Consider the following 24,949-nt stretch of genomic DNA (forward strand, 5'->3'; position numbering starts at 1 on the left):
TTCAATTCTACAATTTCCATTTCAGCAAAATTAGATTAGTCCTTTCAATTCTGCAATTTCCATTTCAACGAAAGTATATTAGTCCTTTCTATTCTGCAATTTCCATTTTAACAAAGGTAGATTAGTCATTTCCTTACTTTCATTTCAATTCTACAAATTCCTTTCAGCAAGTTCATTTCAGTAGTTGCAATTTGTTTGTTCAATCAATTTCAGTTTTGCAGGTATAACCAGAAAAAAACAAAAATCACACAAAAAGAGATTTCCTTTCATGCCTCATAGGAACAGAGATAATTCATGGAAATTCCTACCCAACACCCCCACCACATCACAAAGCCACCCTTCTCTCTTCTTCGGTGGCAGTGATCCAGAAGAATCTTTAGCGGAACAACTAGAGATATTTGAAGAACGTATAGGAGAAGAAGAGAAAGAAAACATCCCTCCTGAGACAATGGCTAAAAACATAAATGCTAGGGGGAATGGAGAAAGAGTAGAGGGTACCTTTCCCATCTGAGAGACCAATGGGGACACTAAAATGAAGAACATTAGCCCTTCAGCCCTACCTCACTTCCATGGATTTCCTACAGAATATCCTGACACCTTCCTGTTTGAGTTTGTTGTTATCTGTTGAACCTATGACTATGCAGAAGATGAGTAGAAGTTGAAGATGTTTCCTTCTACCCTCAAGGATGCAGCATTGTACTGGTCCATGGGGTTACCTAGCAACAACATCACAACTTGGGCTGAGATGAAACAAGCCTTTAATAACAAATATCGAGACTACTGTAGGTCAAAAGATACCAAGGAATAAATCTTCCGAATGACCATGGGAAGTGATGAATCCTTGGAAGATTATGAAGAAAGGTTCCAGCTTAGTTATAAAAGGGCCAGGTGCACACTTGACCCTGAATCTCTGAAGTTGGTCCTACTCAGAGGAATTCTGGAAGACCTTCTAGACACCCTCCATTTACTGGCTGGGGGAGACATCTACCAACTACCTTATGAAGACATAAAGACTGTTTTTAGAAACCATTCTAGGGTAGCCAGAAAGAGAGGTAGGGGGAGTCAACCCACAGCCAGTACCTCCTCATCTAGTTCATCCCTTAAAGGTGAACTTGGAAACATGTTGGAAGACTTCAAGAGTGAGATGTTGCAGACTCTTTCCATGCAAATGGATACCTTGCATATTAAAAGAAAACAAGAGGAAGTAGAGAGGGCTTTGACCATTTTTTGTCCCAGGTGCACTAGGAGGCATCCTAGGAACGAATGTCCATTGAACTCTATAGAAGTTTGTTCAGTCTGTCAAGAAGATCATTCTACAAATAAGTGCCCTTCCCTGCCCGGACTTAAAGCTATATACCAAGTGGCCGAAGGAGCCACTAAACCACTCTATTTCATGAAACAAAGGAGACCACATGGACCTAGACCATCCCAACAGGGAATGCAAGGGAAATCTCAGGCATACTACAACCCCAATAAAGCCACTTCCATACCTTCTTGGGGTCCCCATGGTCATCCTCCCTGGTCCACACGTCCTCCTTGGTCATATCCATCTCAATATCATGCCCAACCAGCTGCTCATTCATTTCACTCCTATGCTTAGCCACAACCTCAGTGGAATGCATCTCATCAGGGGTGGAGGCCCCAGGTTAACTCTCCTCTCGCTCTTTTGCCTCCACCACCTGCTCAACCGCAACAATTGCCTCCTGCTCCACCAAGGAAACCCAAAATTCCTGCTCAACCAAACCTGAACCTGAGCAATAGACAGGCTCAACAAATATATAGTGGGGAACCATCATGCCCAACCTATGCTGTGGAGATTCAAGAGAATAACCTACGATCTAGGAAGGTTCTCCCAGATAGCCAGCCTCCCCCTCAGGAGGTTGAGGAAGATAACGAGGAAAGTGAACCAAAAGCAATTCCACCCTTTCCTGAGAGATTATTTGGAACAACACATCCCACTCCAGAAGAAACTGAACTTCTGGGAGAATTGAAACAGTTATGTGTAAAGATACCACTTCTCCAAGCCATAAAGGATGTGCCCATATATAATAAGATGATCAAGGAGAAGTGCTTTAGGCATCTAGGTAGGCGCAAGAGAGATTCCCCAACCATCAATGTCATAGGACAACTGTCTGACTTAATGTTGGCGTAGGTAATCTGTTCAAAATATCTAGACCCTAGAAGCCCAGTAATTGATGTCCACATCAATGGCACCATGATCCTACATACCTTGATTGATCTGGGAGCTACCATTAACATGATGACAAAGGACACCATGCTCAAACTCAACCTCTAGGGTTCCTTGAGAAAGACCACGACAATACTGCAACTAGCAAACCACTCCACCGTGACTCCTGAGGCGATTGTGGAGTATGTGATGGTCTCCATTGATTATTGGGAGTACACTACCGATTTCCTAGTTCTCCAGCCGAAGGCGAAGCTCACTGGGTATCCTCTCATCCTGGGAAGACCCTGGTTGGCTGTGTAAATGCCTACATCAGCTGTTAAGCTGGGAACATGACAATCAAGAACAGACATATGTCCAAACAAGTAATCCTATACCCTCCTACCCAACCCCTGCTAGAAGATGATCTACCTCTCTGGTTGGAGGCGGAGGATGAGGATGAAGTCTATTTTGCACCACTGTGTGCAGTAGAAACTGTGTTATAGGACAAATTGACCTCCTAATAAACTCAGAGGAGAAAGACAAGATGACTGAATCAATGACCACAGTTGCAGGCCCAGAATCCACATTAACGCTCTCTATACACTGAAAACCTGCTTTATAAAGCTTGTTACCAGGCATAAAGGAGTGTTACTCACCCTGCTAACTCTTGTTGTTAGACGAGGGGGAGCATTAGTGAACTTAAATGATGTTCAAGAGGTTCTACCAATGAATCTGCCAATAAATATCTAGATATTAAATCCCTATATTTATGCAAGAAAAGCAAGGAAACTCCAAAAATCAAGATATTTGCAGAAATTCTATTCCAAGAATGAAGGCAAATGGGAAAAAGCTTGTAAACAGGGCAGTTTCATGGTTTTTCCCCTAATTAACTACAGGTGAAGTTGGGCAGCCCTAATTCGATTGATACATAAGCAACGAGAGGGTCATTGCAAAAGGGTCAGAGCATTTAGAAGGATAGACCATAGAGCTGTTGTGAAACTGTCATATTCTTGAAGGAGCTAGATGAAAGAAGGAGAGAGAGAGAGGAAGAAGGGAGAAGGAAGGCTGATACAACAAGGTTGTTGTAATCAATCTTCCATTCTGAATATAAGACTCCAGTTGTGTTCCCTACTCCAAAGTGTCGGTGATATTGTGCATTTATTTGTTCATTCTGATGCTTGTTGTGTTGAGTAGATAAGTTATACATTTATACATGTTTGTTACGGGTTCTTACATTAATTTTCAGAAGTGTATGTTGTGATTGGTTTGCTTTGTTCTTTTGTGCAAGAATCGTCTTGGAGCCGGCTCAGAAGGAATTCTTCTTGCCGTAAGGAGATCCCCAAGCGAATCTAGAAAGAACCAAAGGTGATCCTCTTTCCATACCCTGTCAATATATGTCTGATAGATGAACATGTGTGTAACAGGTAGCTTTTGCAGATAACCTTACGGTCTGTCGAAGGTCCCGGGAAGACTTTTGAGGGTAGTTTTTCTCTCGTGCATTTTACCCCATAGCAGAATTGGTGACTCCGCTGGGGACTATACATCTAGTTCCTGGTTTCCCAGACTCCTCTCAGATCTTCTCTTTCTTCTATGAGCTTCCTGTTTCCTCAAATCCTTTTCTGATCCACCGTCTACCTTGTTGCATCCTGTAAAGTTGCATTCTCCTCAAAAATTGATCCCAAAAGCAATCTTTTTGAGCTATTTCCCTCACTAACGCAGGTTTCTGGTCTACACAGAGCTTTATAAAGCTCTTTGACTGTGCACAGGGAATGTTAGTGGCCAAACTAAAGCTTTGTTTACACACAGACAGAGCGTTAGTGTCCCATTTCCATGTTTTTCAAGAGATTTTGTGGACCAAAAGGGGGCGAAACTTATCTCAGTGGCTAAACTAAGATCTGCAATAGTATCATGCTAACAAATTTGGTGTCTTAAAAATTTATTTTTAAGAAAATGTTTTAGTTTTTCTCTCATAAAAGTCATTTTTGTTGAAAGAAAAGTTGATAATCTGTATATCTCCTTCTGTCGAAATAGTTGTAGGCTGCTTTGTTTTCGTTCAATAGTTGTTAGGGAATATTGAGAAAAGAAACTTTCTATTATGCAAAGTGTTGAATGGCTTTAGATAGACTGACTAACCCATGAATATGTGAAATAATACATATGTAGAATAATACTCGTTTGCATAAGAAATTGAAAAAAAAATTCAAAGCATTGTTCTGCATGGTTTATTGAGTCGAGAGTCCCATCATATTCATACGTCAACACCCCTACCGAGGAAAAATAAGAAAGTACACTAAAATTTACACTAAAATCAATCAGTTACTCTTTTTGATAAAACCAACATTAGATAGATTAGGACCTTGGGATAAGAGTTTGACTCAACTACCCAAGGTTGAAAATAAAACTACTGTCGTTAACGAGTGAAAAATCCTTCTGCACTCATATTACCAAGACCACTCCACTAACAACAGAGCGAAATACAAGAAAACATCATACTATAATTGAAGGTAGCCCACCTTCTCTTACAACTCCTTTGGGCATTCTGTGTATTGGGGGTCCCTTCAGGGATTTCGGAACTGAGTCGGGGACTCAGGTATCCTGCCCACACAGCATGTTGTCTACGACTATGTCCCCCCTGATAATGCCTATGATTTGAGATATCTCTAGTGGCCAAAACTTCTAGGTACTTACCTATGGTGACTAGGACGTGCTGTCCTGGTACCTCAAATGGACAGATCTACTTTGTCTTCAGTTTTTGGGAGGGTGCTCGTCTTCACGAGAGTACTTGGACCCTCAATATGAGGTTCGGGCGAAGCTAAAAAGTAACCTTAACCGTACATTTGGCCATGCTTCTCTGTTACTCATTGAGAGACTGGGTTTCATCTCTAGTAATCGGTGTTTATCAGATAATGTAATTTCCCTCTTTTTGTTGATTGACATATTTAGTGTATTTTTTCTTTTTAGGTACCTGAGTGTTATCATTTTTGAGACTTTAAAGAATATCACATTAAACTTTATCTGATAAAACTTAACAGTCATTGTGGCTACATCTGGCCCTCATCGTCACACCAGACACTTGTTAGGACTTCCTCCACTCATTGTGGAGGATCCGCCGAGTCCCACTGACTCAGATTCCTCATCTTCAAGGAATCAGTCTCTTAAATTGCACAGGGGATCTATCTAGATGACCAAGAATTCTAGTTTGCCAGAACCTATCATTAATCCTGTGGTACCTATACTTTCTTCTTCGGTAGGAGGAACTCTCCCATCTATCCAGTCGACACCTCAAGGGTTGTGGAATTATAGAGACACTTTTTGTCCTCTACCACTTCCCCAGGCGACGGCCATCACAAAACTGGTAATGTGGAATCCCGCAATCCCGTTAGTCCCAGGTACTGCAACTCACATAACACCGTCTATAAGTGGAACCCATCAGATGCCAAGTTCAACTCCTATGGTGCCACAAAGCATACCTTCGACTAGTGCCACATATAGTGCTCCATACAACACTCAATGTGGCACTATGGGCGTGGTTCTAGTTTACCAACAACAAGGTCGGCCACCAATGTATAGTTACAACCCCCAGATTTAGATATCTGGGGAGGTTCCCAATATGCACATCATGGCGGGGAATAGTCCCCCCACCATTCTCAGGCATGCATGGACAGTCGCTGGTTGACATGAGTGTTCCCTCTGTCAATCAAAGCCATATGGTTAGTTCTGTCTCGGTTGGGAATGCACAAGGGATTCCCACCCAATCCATGGTGGAACCCTACTGACAAGGGGCAACTTCATACGCCAGTATCAAAATCCTCATGGAAATCCACTCTACAACACCGTACAGCAAAGCAACTGCTACACCACGCAACCCATGTACACCATGGGGAACCAAACAATGGGAGAAGCGCAGAGCTCCTCAGGTCATCCGTCATCACCATGGTCCGAGTTGGGGGCACCCAAAAATTTGCCTTTCTTGGCAACATTGAATATTCATTATACAAATTGACAAACGACCCCATCTACCACAACTTACAATGGCCGTCGATCCCGCATAAAATACCGATGGATATTCCTAAGTTCGATAGAAAACAAGGGGAGGATTCGGGCACTCATGTCACCACCTACCATCTCTGGTGTGTTTCTAACTCTATGGTGGATGACAGTGTTCGGTTATGTGTTTTTCCCAGCACCCTCACTGGAAATGCTGCAAAGTGGTATAATGACTTACCACGCATGTCAGTGAATACCTTTGATGCTTTAGCAATGGAGTTGTTAAAGCACTTTCAGTTACTTATCCATTATGAGACAGCGACGGAGCTCCTTACTTCGTTTCGTCAGGATACCACCACCCACATCTCCGTTCATATCCATGAATGGAGACGTAGGCGGAGGTTAGTCAAAGCTCCCATCCTTGATTTTCTCTTAACAGACTAGTTCTGTAAGTCGTTGCTCCCACAAATCGCTAGAGATGTTGCTCTAGGTGGTGCGGTCACAGAGGACCAATCCATACGTCATGCCCAGCACTTAGATTTGATTTATTCACAGTCTAGCACTCTCTACGACATTATCCCCTATGCTCCCGGTAACCCCAATCCTCCCACCACTCAGCACCCTGGAGCGCACGCCGACAGGATCGTCGGCGCAACCTCCGGGGTCGTTGTAAAACAACTTAGTGGTTCCATTGCAAAGCTGGTAGTGGACTCCTCTACCAAAGCGACTGCTCTTCCTACCACTGCGATTAACTTTGTGCAATCTACACAGAAATCTGGTAGCAAGAACAAGAAGAATAAGAACAAGACCGCTCCTTCTGAGGAGCAGTCATCTAAGTAGCCCAACCCGAAATAGAAGGTCGTTGTGCCTACTGATACAGAAAAGGATAAAGGCACCACCTATTCATGAAAACTTTGTCTTGAAGATCACGTAACCTGGCGTTGTCCGTGTCTTCAAGAATGCACGGATTACCTTACCAAGAAAGATTCTGGTAAGGCACCTGTTGTCCTTAGAAATCCTTTTCCTAATCAACAACAACAAAATCTCGTTGCCAACCAACCGCAACCCATGTCAGGGGGTAGCGACAGTTCGCAACACCCTTCAGCTGGTGAAGGAAGTTCTATTGTTTACACATTTGAAATGGTAGAACTAACCACAAGAGCCAAATCTTATGAAGCTCTTGTCACTCCGGCAACAAAACCATCCACAGGTCAAAACCCATCACCGCCCAATGATTTGCGAATCGAAATGCCGGTTGAGGACTTTGTAATCTGACCCCCTAAGGGGGCATTTCGACGCACAATTCACAATATATCTGTACATGCCACCCAACACTACAACATCATAGAGGATTTGGCACAAACGTCGTTGGCTATGTCGGCGCTCGAAGTATTACAAACATGCCCTAGCCAACGGAAAGCTTTTCTTTCAGCTATCGGGGGTATTGACCCTACGGATTCCATGCTTGCTATTTTCGACATGGACGAGTGTAAACCTCCCCTTTCCCACCAGCTTTCATTTCAGGTGCATATCGCTTCGAAAGGTAAAGGTATACACCAAACTGTCATCGACGAAGGTGCTTCAACCTGCGTCATGTCAGCTTCATGTTGGCTCACCCTGGGTTCCCCAACCCTATCCCTACCGTCGAACTCCCTTAAAGATTTTGACGGCCACACCTTTATCCCAAAAGGATACCTAGCCAGTTTTCCCATCACTTTGGCTAGGAAAATAGTAACAGTGGACGTAGAAGTTGTGGACAAGAAACTCGACTATAATCTGTTGCTGGGTCACAGTTGGACATATGCCATGACGACCGTTGTATCTACTATCTTTCGCATCATCCAATTTCCATTGGATGGAAAGGTTATTATGGTAGATCAATTATCTTTTTGCACCCTTGATTATTCACCATTACCAAGTGGCTCCGTACCCCTAGTAGGAGGTGGAACTGACAGTTACGTCAGTGTAGGTACCAGTCTACTGAAGGCTTCTTCCCTCATGGGTTGTTTCCCTCTTCAGCCACCAAAGGTTTCACAGATGGTAAATATGCTTTCATCTATTCCTCATGAAAAGACCAATCCATGGATCCTACCGGCTCCTTCAAACATTGAAACATATGGAGAGAAAATGCCACTACCACCAGCTGAATCAGCCTACCAAGCCATTCAATTTGCATCTGAATCTCCGGTCACTTTGGTTTCAGCATATGGTACCACTGCCCCTCCCATAACCACTCTTTCTTTTGAACCACTCAATCAAGTCCTACTGATGGATGAAGTTATTATAGAGATCACGAGGTTAAAAGAGCGAACTTGGGAGGATTCGCACCATCATGTTTCAATATCTGATTCGGACATGATGCCTCTTCAAATCCTGTCACCTAATGCACATGAAATCGTTTCCTCACCGTATACAACTATCCAACTTTTGGACTCAGAAGGAAACAGGGGCAATATTTCACAAACATTTCTCCTCGATATTTCTGTCATGACAGGCATCGTGGAAAACATACCGAGTGGAGCCAATCACAATCCTGAGGAAATTGTGAGCTTCACCTTCATGTTTAGGGACTTCCACGATGTTTTTCCTTGGTCTTATGAGGAAATGCATGGCATAGACCCTTCTAACGTCAAGCATGAGATCGAGAAAGGCCGAGCATTATTTTTATGATATTTTTCTTGCTTGTTAGTCTGAAAAACCTCGAGTCTTCTTCTTTGGGCTCATTAAACTACTACAAAGATGAATAGAGCATTGTTAGGGATATTTTATTGCTCTTTAAGAAATATAAACATCCCCGAGTTTTCATCGTTAAGCCCGCTGAAATCTATCCAACAATGGTAGAGCACTGTTAGGGATATTTTATTGCTCTTTAAAAAATACAAACATCCCCGAGTTTTCATCGTTAAGCTCGTTAAAATCTATCTAACAATGGTACATCACTTTTGAAGACATTTATTGCTCTTTAAAAAATATAAACATCTTTGAGTTTTTGTAGTAGGTCTCGTTAAACATATATACCACAATCCGTAAAGCACTTTTAGGGATATTTTATCGCTCTTTAAACAATATAAACATCCCCGAGTTTTTCATCATTTGCACTCGTTAAATATATGCAAACGATGCTCTGAGCACCTCTTTTTTTATCTTGTTCCAGCGCATAAATTGAAAAAGACCAATGGAGCATCCTTTTTAGGCACTTTTTTCTCGCTCTTTAAACTGAAAAATTTCCGAGCTATGTCTTGCTACTTGTTAAACATGCCAAAGATGACCCCATCATTCTTTCAGGTACTTTTTCTTGCTCGCTAAAAAATGAAAAATCCTGAGTTTTTGTTACTGAGCTCGTTAAAGTGTCACGACAAAACACAAGTTTAGTACGTCACCTCGTACTCGTAACAAAATGAGGTCGACATCTATTGGAAAAAGGTTTCTCTTTATCTGGGCTCAATAGATTAAAATATGGAAAAGTAACTGATCCAGGTATACTATTAACCTTTTGTGGCACCCGGTTAACAACTATGACAAAGGGATCACCATGAAGTCTCTCTTTACGATCTTTTTAGACTCTCTAAAGATGAAAAGACCACCGAGTTGTCTAGTCTGGACTCTTTAAATACACAGACAAGATATAGAGTCGTTCTTTTTACGATACTTTTTAGACTCTTAAAAGATGAAAAAATTGATGAGTTTTCCTGTCTGGACTCATTAAACTAATCAGATAGGGAAAAGAGTTGTTCTTATTTGCGCTCATTTTTAGACTCTTTAAACATGAAAAAGATCAATGAGTTTACCCGTCTGGACTCATTAAAAAATCAAACGGGGAAAGTGGACGATACAACTCTATCCTGTATTCGAAAGCGTGGTTTGGCGGCATTCATTCCCTTGAACATGGCACTTCCTCAGATAAACATTCATTTTGATACCCTCTCAGTATGAACCCTACCAACCTATGAGTTTTTAGCCTATATACCCTAACGTAATTGCATCTCCGTATCTTAAACACTCTCTAGTGTTCATGAGTCTAGTGACGTCTAGTTAAAACTATTGTCATGCCTTCTATTGTTCAAGGGTCCCTATTTGTTTCCTCTATCAACCCATCCTACATCATGCCCTCCGTTTTTTAGACCCAAAAAGCTCAAAAGATTCTTCAAAAAACAAAATCATCCTTGTCTGGTTTTCTGTCGACTGATGTAGGACACGTCATTGCCTACCTTTCGACAGGTTCCTTCCTATCGACTTCAACACTCTATCTAGGAAGATAACCGAGAAACACATTCAATGCCTTGGTGCTTGTAGACATTAGTGGCAGGTTACCTTGTGCTTGATCACGGGTTTTCATTATTGGCTCCTGGTTAAGTGATTCTACGAGTGTTCGATGACAAGAAATCTTTCACACTCATTAGTTTGCACTGTGCATCTTGTGGACCATCACAATTATTAGTGGCCTTCCTTGCATCTATTAACAGTCTCCATTATTGGCTGGTAAACAGATGATTTCGTGCATGTTCGACGTCAACTCATTTTATCACATGTACCAATCTATGTTGTTCGGTGAAGTGGGAATCAAGACCTTGGGTAGAGTCTTGCATCGTTCAACCTTGTTTCCTCTCCCAAGTTGTAATATTGTTCTTTGGAGACAACTATTTCAGGATGATCTATTATGACACTAGATCCACCCTACGCTATATTGGCGGCTAGCATTGTTATATCTATGACGAGAAAGTTACTTTGACATAGCTACTGAGCATGGGAATGCCCGACTCAAGACATAATTTTAACAAAATATATATATGTACTTTTGTTGTATCAGGTTTTCCTTACCGCCCGAAACGTCTCTCTCTCTCTACAAAGATTTTGACAGCAAATTACAATGTTTTTCATAAAGGATTTTGGGTCGTCATCTCTGCCTCTGATCTCATACTTTAGGGGGCATCTATTATAGGACAAATTGACCTCCTAATCAACTCAGAGGAGAAAGACAAGATGACTGAATCAATGACCACAGTTGCAGGCCCAAAATCCACACTAACGCTCTCTATACACTGACAACCTGCTTAATAAAAGCTTGTTACCAAGAATAAAGGAATGTTAGTCACCCTGCTAACTCTTGTTGTTAGACCAGGGGGGGCATTAGTGAACTTAAATGATGTTCAAGAGGTTCTGCCAATGAATTTGCCAATAAATATCTAGATATTTAATCCCTATATTTATGCAAGAAAAGCAAGGAAACTCCAAAAATCAAGATATTTGGAGAAATTCTATTCCGAGAATGAAGGAAAATGGGAAAAAGCTTGTAAACAGGGCAGGTTCATGGTTTTTTCCGTAATGAACTACAGGTGGAGTTGGGCAGCCCTAATTCGATTACTACATAAGCAACAAGAGGGCCATTGCAAAAGGGTTAGAGCATTTAGAAGCATAGCCCATAGAGTTGTTGTGAAACTTTCATATTCTTAAAGGAGCTAGCTGAAAGAAGGAGAGAGACAGAGAGGAAGAAGGGATAAGGAAGGCTGATACAACAAGGTTGTTGTTATCACTCTTCCATTCTGAATATAGGACTGCGGTTGTGTTCCATACTCCAAAGTGTCAGTGATATTGTGCATTTATTTGTTCATTCTAATGCTTGTTGTGTTGAGTAGATAATTTATACATTTATACATGTTTGTTATGGATTCTTACATTAATTTTCAGAAGTGTATGCTGTGATTTGTTTGCTTTGTTCTTCTATGTAGGAATTGTCTTGGAGCCGGCTCAGAAGGAATTCTTCTTGCCGCACAGAGATCCACAAGCGAATCTAGAAAGAACCAAAGGTGATCCTCTTTCCATACCCTATCAATATATGTCTGATAGATGAACATGTGTGTAACAGGTAGCTTTTACAGATAACCCTATGGTTTGTCGAAGGTCTTGGGAAGACTTTCGAGGGTAGTTTTCATCCCGTGAATTTTATCCCATAGCAAACTGCCATGAGGGGGGAATCCTAGGATGTGGATGATATCAATGAAAATTTAATTCAGAATCCACCCCCAGTATTTTTCCATTAGAAGATCTAGTGAAAGAAACCCAAGACCATCCCTTAACTGATCTCTGTGGGGCTGATCTGACCTCTCTTCGTGTTAAGAATATAGAGTTCGGCCTAGAAAGAACCTTGAAAATCAACTCATCCCTATCCACCTCCCAGGAAAAGGAACTATGTAGCTTATTGAGAAAACATTTAGATGCCTTCACCTGGAGCTATAAGGAGATGAAGGGAGTGCACCCTTCAGTTTGTACTCATCACATTTACATTAAGGAAGATTGCAAACTAGTTAGGCAGCCTCAAAGGAGGATGAATCCAACCCTTAAAGACATTGTTAAGGAAGAATTGCAAAAACTACTTGATGCAGGATTCATCTACCCCATCTCTGACAGTGAATGGGTCTCTCCTTTGGTGTTAGTGCCAAAGAAAAATGGTAAGTGAAGAATCTGTGTTGATTATCGAGAACTGAACAAGGACACTAAAAATTACCATTTTCCTTTGCCTTTCATAGATCAAGTGTTAGATGGTCTAGCAGGGAAAAAGTTTTTCTCCTTCCTAGATGGGTTCAGCGGATACAATTAGATCCAAATCAGCGCAAAAGACTAAGATAAGACCACTTTCACTTGTCCTTGGGGTACCTTTGCATATTGGGTCCTTCCTTTTGGTTTGTGCAACACTCCAACCACTTTCCAGAGAGCAGTATTGAGTATATTTTCTGAACTGGTTCATGATGTGGTGGAAATATATATGGATGACTTTACTCCTTATGGTTCTAACTTTCAAGAAGCTTTATCTAACCTAGGGAAAGTTTTGGACAAGTGTATTGAAATGAACCTGTCGCTCAGTTCAGAAAAATGTGATTTTTTGATGACTCAAGGGACCATGCTAGGTCATGCAATATCTCAACAAGGATTGCAGCTGGACCCTAACAAAATTGCCATCATCCAAAGGGTGCCACCTCCTCAAAAGGTGAGAGATGTCTGAAGTTTCATAGGCTTAACAGGATATTACAGAAGATTCATTAAAAAATTTAGTAAGTTAGTCTCCCCGTTGTTTGTTCTTTTGGGAAAAGATGTCAAGTTCATATGGACTGAAAACTGTCAAGAAGCCCTAGATACCTTGAAAAGAAAACTTGTGACTACCCAAATCTTGAGAGGCCCAAACCGGGCCCTACCTTTCCACATTCACGCAGACTCCTCGAACAGATCAATAGGAGAGGCCTTGGGGTAGATTGATGAAAATTTACCCTATGCCATATACTTTATAAGTAAAAATTTGTCCAAGGAAAAGTTAAACTACACGGTCACCGAGAAGGCTCCTAGTTGTAGTGCATTCCTTAAATAAGTTCGGACATTACATTACAAGCTATCAAATGTTTGTACACACCGATCATGCTGCAATTACGTATTTAATGAATAAACTAGATATAAATGCTAGCATTATTAGATGGTTGCTTTACTACAGCAGTTTGATTTAACCATTGTTGATAAGCCTGGTAAAGAAAATGTTGTTGCTGACTTTTTTTCTAGATTAGATTTGCCTGTAGGTGAGGAAGGAATGGTGGATGATCAAATTCCAGATGAGCACCTATTTTCTATCTCAGTACTCTCTCCATGGTTTGCTGATATAGCAAATTACTTGGTTTCAGCACAGTTCCCACCACACCTGTTGTTATAGACATTTTTGTGCCTCGCAGCATGGAGCATGAAATGTCAATAATTACAGGGATCCTCAGTCCCTAAACATGTTGTTCTTACCCCTAGAAGAACAAGGTCAGCAAACCACAGCACTTCCCATCAGTTCTCCACCTGAAAACACTCAGAAACAGGCTATTTTTGGATCATGTCAGCTGCTCCACTGAGCATCTGCGCTGGAATGCAACTACTCCTCCTTGTACCTGCACTGAAAGTCAAATCTAATGAAGGCTACCTGCGCTGGGCGAGATTGGCCAAGTGGCACAGTCATTTTGCAAGGTGTCAATTGCCCAGGAAGCTTCCAAACTGACACTTGGTTCAAGGGATTCGCCCTGTGATGAGTAAGAGGTACTTGATCTCCATATGTAAGCAAGGATCTCCAAGTGGACTCAAGAACTGAAGTTTAACTGAAGAGGGAGAGGACACAAGGCAGCTTTATGTCAGTCTCAAGCTGACTCATCCTCTCTTCTTCTTTCCTATATATAGAGCTCTTCTATGAGGTCTAAGGAGGCTGGAATTTTGGGCAAAGCAAGGAAGTGTTGTTGGTTTACAGTTAGAGTTATTGGGTGATTGCTTTCATAGAGGTGAAGAGGAGATTTCTTGCTGCTGGGGAAGTGCTGCTGGATTGGAGCCATTGATGGTTGTAACCTTCTCAGAACCCTTTTACTTCTATCAATAAAGCTTTGAATGTTCTCCTATATACTTGTATTGCGTTGATGTATTGTATTTACTTGTATATCTGATTCACTCTAATCCATGCGTCAGTTATGAGTACATGTTTCTTGTAGTTTCCCTCTCTTGTTTGTGCAGGATCTATGTGTAGCTGGGCCGGCAAAGGGAGCAAGGAGCTGGGAACAAGAGACAAAGAGAGAGGACAAGATCAACAAAAGCGAAAGACACCGGTTGGTCAATCTTTTCTTCCTTCTCTGTACTTTCATAAAGGAAAATATCAAAGCTTTACTTTCAGTTGTTGCTAAGGACTGTCACCCTTAGAGTAGGGATAGGGTCATCCGAGTCGGATACTTTTCCCCACAACAAACTGGCGACTCCGCTGGGGAGCCTAGTATCTTGTTGGTGTTTGTAGTATCTTTGCTATTCATTTCTTGAACCAAAGAGTACCAAATCGAAAAGCTTTTGACTATATCAAAAGCGAAGTAGAGGGCCTGCTACTCTTGCTCATTTATTGAGCAGATTCATGATTTGAAGAGCTGATCTACAAAAGACTCTTGTACTCTTTGTGATAGCTTTTCATCCTCTTGATCATCCCTTAGCTTGTACTTGACCTATAGCTTTTTATTTCAGCAAAAACAGTGAATTTTTGAGCTTTTTATGACCCGGAAATCCTTGTAAACGCAACTCTCGTGTCTCAGTGCAGGCTGTCCACAGGCAGTCTGCATTCCAGCGCAGGTACTCCCTTCGGGAACTGCGCTGAGAGTCAATTTGACAGACCAGAGCCTGCGCTGGTCCAGTTAGGCTATGTCTTCCTGAGGTTTCCCACTGTGTCTTAGCCCTGTTTTCACTGTTATTTTGCTGCTGATTGCTTGTCATTGAACTTGATGTAAACCAACTCTCCTTGACATTATTCCGCCTCAGTTGTGTGATGAAATTGTGATTGTTCTTTCAGTATTTCTTACTTCAGTTACAGTTTCCCATTGTGAAAAGCAAACCAGTATAGCTGTGGCCTCTTAGATCCTGAACTGTAAAAGTGTCGTTGTGATCTTAAGAGCTAGTTTTGTTACTGTTCATGGCTGTTTGAGTTTGTTTGTTTTTCATTTTATGGTTTGAATTCATACATTTTTAGTGTTGAAACAAGTACCTGTAAAGCGTCTTTTAATTTTAGACAAAACTTGTTTGTTTACGCTTCAAATTGAATTCGAAAGTTATACAACAGTTTCCTTTTGTCTACGTCAACATTAAGGGAAAAGAAAAGAAATACATGCATCTTGCATTTGCATTTTGATAAGTTTGCGTGATTGATCTAGGAGAAAGTGCATTAGTTTGTGCTTTGTGCTCTGTGTGGAAAGATAATGTTTTTCTCTCCCCTCAGTAGTTAGGATTTTCAAAGCTAAAAGGATTGTAAAGCTTGCTTATCATTTTAGCTGCATTTAGGAATTTGTACCAATACATCTCGTGGTGATCCTGAAAGACAAACTGCTAAACAAGATCAACTTAAAATATATTGAATGAATCTAAAAACGCATTGTAACATAACGCTCATGATAGAGGTCTAGGTAGAGACGTGTTCCGGCGTCGTTAAACGTAGTGACTGTCGATCTCTACGAAGGTGGGTGATTCCTCTTGAGAGACGATAGCACTAATACGGACTTGTGCTCCCGCGTACCGTCGCGTATATTGGGAGACCCCTATAGGCATTTATCCTTTATCCTTAGGAAGCCGTGTCGGCCGCCCTACTGATCGCGATGTAGTGAACACAGCATTCACGAAGATCGACCACCCGTACCGTAAAACGTATTCTGTGGTTTCGCAAAAGGTTTGGCACACCCTCTGCCTAGATCTCCAGAGCAGTTTCTTTTGGCCCTTTTCAAACTCTATAACTGAAAAGGTCCAACCGAGCATTTGTCACTTCGGGCTCGTTAATACATCGAAGGCGACTAGAGTCATCTTTAGCTTTTTCTCGACTCTTAAAACATGAAAAAGCAAAGTTGTGTCTAAAAGCGTCTAATAAAATTCATTCAATACGGAAACATGATTCCCCTTTTTTGTATTTTAGTTGATCAAGTAATCCGCAACCGTGGATGAAAGTCAATTAAAACTCCGTCGTTCGAGGAGACTCGCGAGTCAACCGTCTTTGTCTCCGGAATCGAGAGTAGTACGGACAAAGCGAACTCGCTTGACCGGGTCAAAATCTCCCATTAAAGTTAGAACAACAGTTCCGATGACATCTGAGATTCTGGTCACTCCTGATATTTCTGGAGTCCCTGCCTCTATTGAAGAAGTTCAACAGCAACAAAGGGACAGTTGTACTGATCCTAGTCTGAAGACAAGTACTTGCATAACTGAACCAGTTCCATTTGAAACCGGTCCACAGAGTCTTGTTGTTCAAACAACTGTCGCTGTCGAAGCAACCCCTTCTTCGGCACCAGAAATCTTTTACGGACCTGACGGTCTTCCTCTTCCTCCTGGTCTGATCGCAATAGAGGAAATCGTAGAGGACCAGCAAGCAAATATCCCAACTCATTTTGGAGTAGGCACCACTCTTTTTCCTTCTGCATCAGAAGTTTTTCCATCGCCACAGGAAGTTCCTGTAGAATCGTTAGGCAGTTTATTGGATAGACTTAAAATGTCTGAGCAACCGTCGACATCTAGGACTGTGCCAAATGACACAGCGACAGCAGAAGTTCCTGCTGTCAATCCAGCGATGTTTGCCGGCATACCAGCTGTCCCGACTAGCTCTCATCAGCTAGAAGGAGTCCACCCAGGGACTATTACGACAACTTGGTCTGTTCCAGTTTGTTCTTCCGGTATAATACCCGGTAATTCTTATGTTGAAACTAGACAAATTGATCCCTTTGGAAATCAGTTTGGGCCATCCAGTCCTCAAAGGCAATCTATACCCTTGAGCTCCGGATTGTTACCGTATGGGGGGAAATATGCCCTTTCACTTCCCCTTCCGGGGGGATACCCATACGACAGTTTTCAACAACATTCAGGTTTGACTGAAGTAACGACGAGTGGTTGGGTACCTATGTTACCCCAACAACCAAGAGTTGTATATTCCATGCAACAGTGTGTACCTATGTCTAGTATCCCGACGACGCCAGCAATTGTAACCATGTCGCAAGTTCAATCGATGCCTGTTGTATGTCAACCCCAAGTTGTAATGCAACAGCCCATTGACCCTGCAACACAACCACAATCGCCAACTGCCGGGATGACACAGATACAAACGGGAACCATAACCCCGCATCTTGGTCCGTCGGTTAGTGTCGCACAGCAAAACATGGCTTCACAACCATGGATGGTGCAATACCAACAACCTCAGTTTCAACAAGTGTACCAGGGATCTGAGCAACAAATATTTGTGAATAGTGGGCAACCCTATATTCAGAACGGGTTAAATCAACCACTTTACAGTGGCCAAGCCCACCAGCCGTATCAGTCATATCAACATCAGTTGCATTATGCTGGTATGCAAAGGCCTACTGCTCAGGCGATTCCATCGTATCCTGGGTACGCCTCGCCAAACCTGAATCAGCAGTTGCCATTCGTGGCGACCATAGAATTACCAGATTTACATCGATTGACGAACGATCCAATCGCCTATGCCCATGGGTGGCCAGCGATTCCTCACAAACTTCCTTCGGACATTCCTAAATTCAATGGGAATCCTGGCGAAGACCCGTCGAATCATGTGATGACATTCCATCTGTGGTGTTCGTCGAATACCTTGAATGATGATTCGATAAGGCTTCGCCTTTTCTAGAGGACATTGACTGGTCCGGCGGCTAAATGGTATATTGAATTACCTAGAGCCTCTTTCGACAATTTTAGTTCCCTAGCCACGACTTTCTTAACACACTTTCAGTTACCTATAAGGTACGAAACTGGAACAGAGATCTTGACCAATTTCAAGCAGACAACAGCCACACATATATCAGATCATATACATGAGTGGCGTCGTCGTCGCAGAATGGTAAAGACCTATGTTCCAGATCAGCTATTAGCTGAGTGGTTTATAAAGTCGCTTCTTCCTGCTATAACAGAAGATGTGGCCAAGGGAGGCGTCGTAACAGAGGAGTAGGTTATTTCTCGTGCTCAATATTTGGACTTAGTATATACTCAGTCGGGCACGCTCTATGATAAGATACCTGACGCCCCCAGACCGGAATTTTCAATCCCTCCTCCTCCCGGATCAAATAGTGACTCTCACGCCGGTGATGGCGTGATTGGGACTGCAAACGCTAAGTCGACAAGGGATTCAAATAAGAAAGCCCGTAAGACTTCGAATCAAAAATCAAATCAAGAGATTCTTGTTTCGGAGGTAAATGATGTATCTACGGATAAAGGCAAAAACTCCAATCAACCAGGAAGCAAGAAGAAACAAAACAAAGGGAAGAAGAAGAAACAGGGTGAGTCATCCCCTCAAAAAACTTCTTCAAACCCTCCTGGGCAAGGGAAACAATTTTATCCATGTCAGATATGCGATGAAAATCATTCGACAAAGAACTGTCCGTTCAAAGCTGAGTTAAAGAGGTTCTTTAAAAGTTCCCAAACTTCAGCAGTGTTGACTGATCCATTTCCCACCCCAGGTCAAAATATGGTTGACAGTGGAAATGCTTCCCCGTCTCAAGTGCTTATGTTGTCGGTTTCTAAGCAAAATGATGCTTTGATCTCGACCATGAATAAAGATTATGGGAATCCGCTGGTGTCGAACGACAAAGGGAAAGATCAACCCAGTAGTTCGACAACAACTTCGGCAGAAGTTGTACCCCCCCTCATGCATGAATTAACAATAAAGCCACCTAAGGGAGTAGTACACAAGTCGACATTTAATCCTCGCGCCAGAGCGGCGCAGCATTATAACATAGTGGAAGATTTGGCCCAATCGCCATCTGCTATGTCGACTCTTGAAGTACTGCAAAATTGTCCATCCCAAAGGCAGGCATTGTTATCAGCAATTGGTGGAGTGGATCCTAAAGATTCCAATCTTGTATCCTTTGATCACAAAGGATATGATCCTCAGTTACCAGCGCAACTAGCTTTCCTTATTCAAGTGAAAGCACTCAACAAAACTGTTCATAGAACGATTATTGATGAGGGAGCATCGACATGTATCATGTCGATGAGTTGCTGGAAAACTCTTGGATCTCCAACCTTGTCGCGATATTCGATGACATTGAAAGCATTTGACGGTAGGACGTACACTCCGTACGGTATCCTAAATAACTTTAAGGTTGAACTAGGAGGAAAAACAGTGGAAATTGATGTTGAAGTCATTGATGGCAATCTTGACTATAACATCCTACTGGGAAGACCATGGATATATGCCATGGCAGCTGTAGTGTCGACATATTTTAGGAAGATTGCATTCCCGTTTGAAGGAGGGATTACGGTCGTCGACCAGCAGAATTTCCTCCCTAATGGTTCACAAGTTAGTGGAAGCATTCCCCTGATCCATGGGAGCGACCATTCAGTGCAAGATATTGGAGTAGGCTTGCTAAAAGACCCCACAATGATGGGAACTTTCGCATTGCCACCTCCTTTCCATGTAGGGGATATCCCGTTTGTAGCAACATGCAACATGGTATCTTCTTCGAAGGTCGCAGGAGACAAAGTCGTCATGGATTATCAAATGGTTTTGCCACCTAGCCCTATAGAAATATTGTAGCAATCAATGTTTCAGGCATGGGAGGCGAGCCCAATTCAACGCTCGTCAAGCGTTTGGGTAGATAGGTCTGGAGAATATGGTACCCCATTAGATCCATGGTCAAAAGTTCATGGGACTGACGAAGGAATCTTACAATCAATGATGATTGAAGGGGCACCATGGAATGATCACCACCATCGTTCCCTTTTTCCAGAGTGTGAAGAAGAAACTCAACACGACCTATATCACCCTTCAGTGTTTGAATTCCTAACAAATACTGTAAATACGGTGGATTCAGAGCGAAACCTATCCAATATTGAAGAGACCGTAGCCATAAACATCTCGACAAAATCTGATGTTGTAGAGAATATTCATGTCGGCAAAAGTTGTTCCCCTTCAGAACTAGAAATATATAGTGCTCTCTTTCGCGAATTTAGAGATGTCTTTGCATGGTCATATGATGAAATGCCAGGCATTGACTCGAGCATAGTTGAACATGAGATTAAAATGTATCCTGATGTCAAACCAGTAAGACAACGGCTTCGACAGGTACACCCCAAGAAAGCCGTTGCCATTAAGGCGGAAGTTGAAAAACTTCTCCATGCTGGATTCATCTACCCGGTTCCTCTAACCGATTGGGTATCGAATATTGTCCCTATTATGAAAAAACAAGGGACGATAAGAGTATGTGTCGACTATAGGGATGTAAACCAAGCTTGTCCAAAGGAAAACTACCCTACACCCTTCATCGACCAGATAATTGACGAATGCGCCGGATGTGAAATCTTTTCCTTTATGGATGGATTTTCCGGGTATAATCAAATAAATATCCGCCCAAAGGACCAGTCTAAGACTGCATTTATTTGTCCGTGGGGCACATTCGCTTATCGAAAATAACCCTTTGGTTTAAAGAACGCAGGGGCGACGTTTCAGAGGGCAATGAATTATGCCTTCCATGACATCAAGAACATTGTTCAACCTTACCTCGACGATCTTCCGGCTCATTCGCGGAAGCGGACTGATCATCCGCGGCATTTGAGAGCAATTTTTCTACGTTGCCGACACTACAAGATAAGACTCAATCCACAAAAGTGTGTGTTTTGCGTCGGTTCTGGTCGTTTACTTGGCTTTGTAGTCTCTAAGGATGGGATTCGCCTCGACCCGTGTAAGGTTCAAGCAATCATTAATTTGCCTCCACCTTCAAATTTGCTTCAGATTCAGAAACTCCAAGGGAAAGCAAACTTTCTGAGGAGGTTCATTCCAAATTACGCAGAACTTGCCAAAGGTTATACTCGTCTTTTGAAAAAGGATGTACCTTTTGTCTGGGACCAGGTTGCGCAAGCTTCCTTTGACGCTCTGAAAGATTCTCTAGTAAGAGCATCATTAATGTACGCCCCAGACTATCAAAGAGATTTTAACCTGTATCTAGCTGCAGCAGATACGACCATTGCGATGGTCTTAGCGCAAGAAGTCGATGGAATTGAACATCCTATTTATTATTTAAGTAAAAACTTAAATGACACAGAAAGTAAATATTCCTATGTTGAAAAACTAGCGCTTGCTGCTGTTCAAGCGATTCAAAGGTTTCGACAATATGTCCTCTTTAGGAAAACTACCATTCTGTCATATTGCAACCCCATGACGTATATACTGTCGCGACAGTTGCTTGGGGGCAAATATTCGAAATGGATAGCGATCCTTCAAGAGTTTGATCTGGATTTTGTAAAATCCAAATCGAAGAAAGCTCTAGTTTTTGCGGAATTATTGTGCGATCTCCCATCGTCGTCCAACGATGAAACATCAGAAGAGTCAATCGTGGATGAAAATTTGTTTCTGATATCGGTAAGCGATGAGTGGTATGGAGACATCATTGTTTATCTCCAAACCCAAAAATTTAGGCCTAATACCTCACACTCGGAACGAAAGCGTATACGATACCAATCTAAAGACTACATGATCGTCGGCGATACGCTTTACCGTCGTGGTGTCGATATGGTTCTGAGGAGGTGCCTTACCCATGAGGAGGCCGAGAAAGCCCTGAATGATTATCATTCAGGCGCGTGCGGGGGGCATCAATCTGGATATGCAACAGCACAAAGAATCTTATGAGCAGGATATTTCTGGCCAACTATGTTTAAAGATTGCATAATAGCTGTCAGAAGTTGCCATGCATGTCAGATCTTTGATAGCAAAACCAGGAGACCGCCCGCACCTTTGCAGCCTATAGTTGCTGTTGGGCCTTTCGCCAAGTGGGGCATCGATTTCATGCAATGTAACCCCACCTCGACTGGGGGGCATGGGTATATTATAGTCGTTGTTGACTATTTTACCAAATGGGCCGAGGCGATGCCTACATTGGATAACACTGGTGAAACAGCTGCCATTTTCTTTTTTAATCATGTAGTCGCCAGGTTCGGCGTTCCGCGGGCTATAGTGACAGATCATGGATCGCATTTTCGCAATCACATGATGGTTGAGTTAGCTGCCAAACTAGGGCTATCGCACGACAGCTCTACCCCATATTATCCACAAGCCAACGGACAAGTTGAGGCAATCAACAAAGTCCTGAAGCGTATGTTGCAAAGGATGATCGGGGTTCACAAAAGAAGATGGCACCTACTCCTGTACTCAGCATTGTGGGCTTACCGAACCTCGGTAAAGAACGCCACTGGGTTCACACCATTCCAATTGGTGTATGGCCTGGAGGCAGTCTTACCGATCCAGTGCGAAATTTCGTCTCTTAAACTCGCAATTGACCTCCTCCCCGGAACCTCAGAAGAAGAGGCTCGTTTCTTGGAATTGATCCAGTTGGATGAAAACCGTCGTGACGCCGCTTTGGCGAACGAAGCCCATAAGAAACGAGTCAAAGCACAGTTCGACAAGAATGTCAAACCTCGTATCTTCTCTGAGGGTGACTTGGTTTTGCTTTACAACCAAGAATCCGACAAATTAGGAGCAGGAAAATTTAAGTCCTTATGGATGGGTCCCTATATTGTTAAAAGGGTGTTAGCAAAAGGAGCCTACGAGTTAATGGATTATGACGGGATACCACTGGCGCAACCCCGCAACGGGTTGTACCTCAAGCGTTACTATGCCTGAATAGTAACCTGAGTGCTTTTGTTGTATTTTGTTTTCGCTAAAGTGTTTGTTTCGGTTTAGTAATCCACCCTTCTCGTTTGTTACAGATGTCGAATTATTCTGAGACATATGTGGGATATGCCGACGGAGCGAGTCGTAGTACGTGGAATTTGTCCTCCGCAGCCTGGGCCATTTTTGATCCAAGCGGCGAGTTAGTGAGTTTCAGAGGTGTGTGTATTGGACAGTCAACGAACAACATCGCTGAGTATAGCACGTTGATTGAACTCCTCTCTGATACCATCGCTCATGGTATACGCCGACTAATTGTTAGGCTAGACTCACAACTTGTGATACTACAACTCACTGGTATATATTCAGTCCGCAATCCAGCCATTTATCGAATGTTTCTAAGGGTTAAGATTTTGGAAAGAGAGTTTGATTCAATTCAATACCAGCATATTTCCAGAAACTTGAACACATTAACAGATTCATTAGCAAACTATGTATTAGATAGACATTTGCAACATATATAAAAAGAGATGCATCGGTGCTATGCAAGTGGATCACAGATAAACCAAAATAAACCCCGAAAATCAAAATATATAAAGCTATTTATAGTTTGTACATAATGTGCTGTAATCAAAACAAAATTGGTCGTATGACCTAGAACTCAAAAAGATGCTAGGGGGCACCCTAGCCTAGTGGTGCTCATGATAGTACGTCACGGTCTGTGCAATCATGCGCAAGAGATGAGTCCATCGTCTAGGCACGCCAATAGTGTGCCGCTGCAACTGTAAAGGTAACTCGTCAATCTGTACATCGGGAAGACCACGAGTAAGGCTCTCAACCTGCTCCTGCACAGCTGCAAGTATCTCGGTATCACCAAGGTCGCGAATAACAACTCGCCTAGCAGGCTCTGCTGCTGGGGCAGCAACTGGCGATCGTGGACGAGCTGCTGGATGAACAGGAGAGTTTGATCAGTTTTGCACAGTAACATCATGAGTAAAAACAATAAACAGAAACATGGTCAGAGATTTTACCAATAGCACCCCATTGCTCGCCATCCGGTAGCACCAAGTCCGGATCACCTCGGTAGTCCATACCCACATATGGATACTCAGAAAATGCCATCTCCTGACGCTCGAACCACCTGAAGAAGGCCTCAGTGAAAGTAATCTGAGATTGACCAGCATGTCGGGACATGTGGTCAACCCACCTCTGCATGCGTGGCTCGGTCGGAGAAGGCAAGTCAAGTATGATGTACTGAGGCTGCATCAATGGGATTTTCTCCAAGGCGAAGGCAGTCAGAATAGAACCAAATCCAAAGTTCTTCAGCCTCCCGTCCTTTACCTTGGTCAATTGACTTTTCATCTGAACAAGTACTGCATCACACCAGTTAAACACTTTCGGTTGGAGACACTCCAAGGCGTGCTGCATATAAGATCTGTTGGCAACATGCAAAGCTGCGCTACCGGCCATCCTACCAATGGTAAACAGAATGGACCTAAGAGACCTGTCAGTGATGTCACGGATATTGATCTTGCCGTCTTTGCTCGGCTGTGAACCTTCCTGGCAATACTGACAGATGTAGTCTCTGGTGGAATCAGTCCCTCGAGCCGTACCTGACAAAGAAATGGGAGCACCCCGCCTTGACAACCCAGTCAAGAAGTACATGTCCTCTA

The sequence above is a fragment of the Pinus tabuliformis genome, chromosome 1_1 (genome assembly GCF_031772625.1).
Source record: "Pinus tabuliformis cultivar Carrire ecotype Pingquan chromosome 1_1, CPIR1, whole genome shotgun sequence".
Lineage (NCBI taxonomy): Eukaryota > Viridiplantae > Streptophyta > Pinopsida > Pinales > Pinaceae > Pinus > Pinus tabuliformis.